Source organism: Engystomops pustulosus, unplaced genomic scaffold (genome assembly GCF_040894005.1).
Source record: "Engystomops pustulosus unplaced genomic scaffold, aEngPut4.maternal MAT_SCAFFOLD_697, whole genome shotgun sequence".
Classification (NCBI taxonomy): domain Eukaryota; kingdom Metazoa; phylum Chordata; class Amphibia; order Anura; family Leptodactylidae; genus Engystomops; species Engystomops pustulosus.
This window is the reverse complement of record NW_027285576.1, coordinates 35,001-39,486: the sequence shown is the minus strand read 5'-3', so window position 1 is coordinate 39,486 and position 4,486 is coordinate 35,001. Positions and strand designations below refer to the sequence as shown.

Below are 4,486 nucleotides of genomic sequence, written 5' to 3'. Positions count from 1 at the left end.
GGGGTATTGCATCCCTGGTGGGGCGACCCTGGAAATCTCTGCCCCTTTCCACTCTTTCGGTTGGGCCTCTCGTCGGGGCGAGCGTAAGTCGGCAAGCAGACGTGGGAAGAGGCTTCTTACCGGTGACACTCCCTTCGTGAGAGAGGCAGGTACTCGCCCCGGACCCCGGTCCAAATCTGCGCGGGCCGGACGGCCTCGGCCCTAGCCGAAGGCCGCTCCCGCGAAGCCAGGGAGCCGAAAAAATAACCCCGACACCCTCCGCGACCTCGCGTGCTTCCAAAGCGAGGGGAACCTTTGGCCGAGCGGGGCACCCGAAGCCGAACCGACCCCAACCCCTCTTCTTACCCCAGGGCTGGGCTGACCAATCCCCTGATCGGGTCTAAAATGGAAGAAGGGGATTCGAGGGAAGGGGCTGGCGGAAGGCAGTTGCCCGACGGAGTAGGCGAAGGCCAGGCCGTTTCCAAATCCCGAGCCAGAGGAGGGCGAACGACGTTCTTCATCGACCGACGGCGAGGCTAGGGCGAGGGCGGTGGCTGCCGCGGGGAAGACTCCATTGCTTGCCAGCGTGCTAGGAGCGGGGCCGACAGGCTGCTCGGGGTATGGCATCCCCGGGGGCCCACCCTGGAAATCTTCGCTCCTCAGCCGCTGCAGGTTATAAGGTCCCGCCGCGCGTAAGCGCTCAACTCCCCGACCCACGGACGTCGAGCCCATGGTGAGCTGACAGTTTCGTACGGGGAAAAGGGGTCCTCTGGCCCCACATCGATCGAGGGGGTTTAGATCCGCGGAGGCACGCACCGCGAGGCGAATCGCTGCTTTTCCCCAAGAGGTTAACCTTCAAACCACCGAGTAGGTTCGGGGCAGGGCCGACTGTCTGCACTGGGGTATTGCATCCCTGGTGGGGCGACCCTGGAAATCTCTGCCCCTTTCCACTCTTTCGGTTGGGCCTCTCGTCGGGGCGAGCGTAAGTCGGCAAGCAGACGTGGGAAGAGGCTTCTTACCGGTGACACTCCCTTCGTGAGAGAGGCAGGTACTCGCCCCGCACCCCGGTCCAAATCTGCTCGGTCCGGCCGTCGTCGGCCCTAGCCGAAGGCCGCTCCCGCGAAGCCAGGCGATCCGAACCGAGGATCCGCGCGAGCCTTCTCCAAGCCCTCTGCCGGGCGCTGGTGTTGAAAGCGTAGCGGACCCTGTTCGCCGGAGCGATAGGAGCGGAGCACCGGTCCCGCAGGGTTGAAAGCTGGGTAGCAGCGCCGTAGCTTCCCTCCCAGCCTTCCCCCGGACCTGGCGCCCGATCCCCTCCGCTCCTCTGTGCGTTGGCGGGCGGCGCTGCATGGGTACGTCGCGACGGCTCCTATCGTCTCTCTCGCTTAACAGTGTGGAGAGGTGGTGGTGGAGCCGTCCGACACTCGAGGTGCTGAAGTTGAGCGTCCAATGCTTTCCTTCTATGCGCAGCCTACAGGAGCTGTCCGAGCTTCGGAGGTGCTGATGGAGGTGAGAGTCGAGCGCCACTTCTTGGCTGAACTGAGTGGGGAAAGCCAGCGACTGCGAGAGGGAGGGGAAGGGAAGGCTTTTTCGGGTCCTTGGAAGGGACCGAGAGCATCTTTCTTGCCCCCCTGCCCTAAGCTCCATCCAATGTTGTCTGCGAGGTCTTCTCCGGCGGCGGAGAAGCGCTGCGGTAGCAGCAGCAGCAACGAGCGTTCCCATTAGCTCACGGAGCCTGACTCCAAGAGTCTACCCCTCAGAGCTCGGCTACCTGGTTGATCCTGCCAGTAGTATATGCTTGTTTTAAAGATTAAGCCATGCATGTCTAAGTACTGACTATTCTTTACGGTGAAACTGCGAATGGCTCATTAAATCAGTTATGGTTCCTTTGATCGTTCCGCATTGATGATGTGCTACTCGGATAACTGTGGCAATTCTAGAGCTAATACGTGCCCAAGAGCGCTGCCCTCCAGGAAGGCGTGCATTTATCAGACTTAAAACCAATCCGGGGAGCCCTGGTCCGCGGCGGGTCTCCGGGCCCGCTGCGGCGCCAGCCCCGTCCTAGACTTGGCGACTCTAGGTGACCTCGGGCCGATCGCACGTCCTCCGTGACGGCGACGATCTATTCAGGTTTCTGCCCTATCAACTGTCGATGGTATCTAACCCGCCTACCATGGTGACAACGGGTAACGGGGAATTAGGGTTCGGTTCCGGAGAGGGAGCCTGAGAAACGGCTACCACATCCAAGGAAGGCAGCAGGCGCGCAAATTACCCACTCCCGACACGGGAGGTAGTGACGAAAAATAACAATACAAGACTCTTTCGAGGCCTTGTAATTGGAATGAGTACAATTTAAATCCTTTAACCAGGATCCATTGGAGGGCAAGTCTGGTGCCAGCAGCCGCGGTAATTCCAGCTCCAATAGCGTAAGTTAAAGTTGCTGCAGTTAAAAAGCTCGTAGTTGGATTTCGGGGAAGGGCTGGCGGTCCGCCGAGAGGCGAGCCTACCGCCAGTCCCGGACCCCTGTCTCTCGGGCGCCCCCCGGGATGCGCTTCGCTGCGTGTCCCGGGGGCCCGAAGCGTTTACTTTGAAAAAATTAGAGTGTTCAAAGCAGGCCGTTCGCCTGAATATCGCAGCTAGGAATAATGGAACAGGACCTTGGTTCTATTTTGTTGGTTTTGAGAACTAGGGCCATGATTGAGAGGACGGCCGGGGGCACCCGTACTGTGCTGCTAGAGGTGAAATTCTTGGACCGGCGCAAGACGCCCGAGAGCGAAAGCATTTGCCAAGAATGTTTTCATTATTCAAGAACGAAAGTCGGAGGTTCGAAGACGATCAGATACCGTCGTAGTTCCGACCATAAACGATGCCGACCGGCGATCCGGCGGCGTTATTCCCATGACCCACTGCGCAGCCTCCGGGAAACCAAAGTTTTTGGGTTCCGGGGGGAGTATGGTTGCAAAGCTGAAACTTAAAGGAATTGACGGAAGGGCACCACCAGGAGTGGAGCCTGCGGCTTAATTTGACTCAACACGGGGAACCTCACCCGGCCCGGACACGGAAAGGATTGACAGATTGATAGCTCTTTCTCGATTCTGTGGGTGGTGGTGCATGGCCGTTCTTAGTTGGTGGAGCGATTTGTCTGGTTAATTCCGATAACGAACGAGACTCCCGCATGCTAAATAGTTACGCGACCCCCCGCGGTCCGCGTTCAGCTTCTTAGAGGGACAAGTGGCGCTTAGCCACGCGAGATCGAGCAATAACAGGTCTGTGATGCCCTTAGATGTCCGGGGCAGCACGCGCGCTACACTGAACGGCTCAGCGTGTGTCTACCCTGCGCCGGCAGGCGCGGGTAACCCGCTGAACCCCGTTCGTGATAGGGATCGGGGATTGCAATTGTTCCCCATCAACGAGGAATTCCCAGTAAGTGCGGGTCATTAGCTCGCGTTGATTAAGTCCCTGCCCTTTGTACACACCGCCCGTCGCTACTACCGATTGGATGGTTTAGTGAGGTCCTCGGATCGGCCCCGCGGGGGGACTCCTCGGAGCTCCTCTGCGGTGTTGCCCGAGAAGACGACCGAACTGTACTATCTAGAGGAAGTAAAAGTCGTAACAAGGTTTCCGTAGGTGAACCTGCGGAAGGATCATTACCGTCGAATGCATCGACAAACCCTCTCCCGTCCGGGCACGAAGCTTGGCGGCGACGAGCGGAGACGTCGACAGCATCAGCAGCGTTGAGCGAGCAACTCAGCGGCAGAGATGGAGGTGGGCGAGCCGGCAGAGCCAGCGGGTCCTTCCCGCCGGCAGAGCCAGCGGGTCCTTCCCTGGCTTCTCCCCACCTCCGCTGAATCTCTCCGGCCCGACTCTGATGCCCTTGCGGGGCGAGAGCACTTCGATCCCGGCCAGGGGGCCGTCGGAGCGATGCCCTGGGAGGAAGGGAGATTAGCTACCTCTCCTTCCCCCATGGTGCGGTCGCCTCCTTCCCAGTGCGGGGTCGTCGACGCCGGCTCTCCCCCGTCCGGATCCCCGCTCGATCGTACGGTGGTCGAGTGGAGAAAAACTCCGGCTTCCCCTCTTGCCTTCGTCTCGGTGGGCGCGGTGAGGAGAAGGGGCGGTTGCGTGGCAAGGCACCGAGACAATCGCGGGGTTGACTCCGTCCTGGTGGCGAGTCGCCTGTCGAGGGATCGAAGAGGGAGGCGGGCGTCCGGAAGCCTGCACCCTCGCGCTCTCTCCAGACCAGCGCGACTCCCTGGGCGATGGCAGAGGACGGGGGCCCGACGGAGGAAGCGACGCGCGGGGTGCCCGGGAGACCGTACTCTCTCTCCCCGACGTCGCGTGAAGATCGGCTGGCGGCGCCGTGTTACCCAACGAAGAGCGGTGTGGCTGGCGGATGGTCCTCGATGAGGGGGCGAGGGAAGGCGGCGTAGCGCCTGGAGAATGGTAGGGTTCGGCGCGCGAGGACCCTCTGCCTCTCTCCACAGGTGCAGCGCCTGTCTTCCTCCTCTCC

The 4,486-nt window shown here is 60.8% G+C and overlaps 1 non-coding gene across 1 annotated transcript; it reads left to right on the top strand.

Moving 5' to 3' along the window:
- The first annotated feature begins 1,747 nt into the window (after window positions 1-1,747).
- On the top strand, window positions 1,748-3,629 carry LOC140112329 (18S ribosomal RNA). The gene has a single exon (XR_011852611.1). It is a non-coding gene; the product is annotated as an 18S ribosomal RNA (ribosomal RNA).
- The last annotated feature ends 857 nt before the right edge of the window (window positions 3,630-4,486 follow it).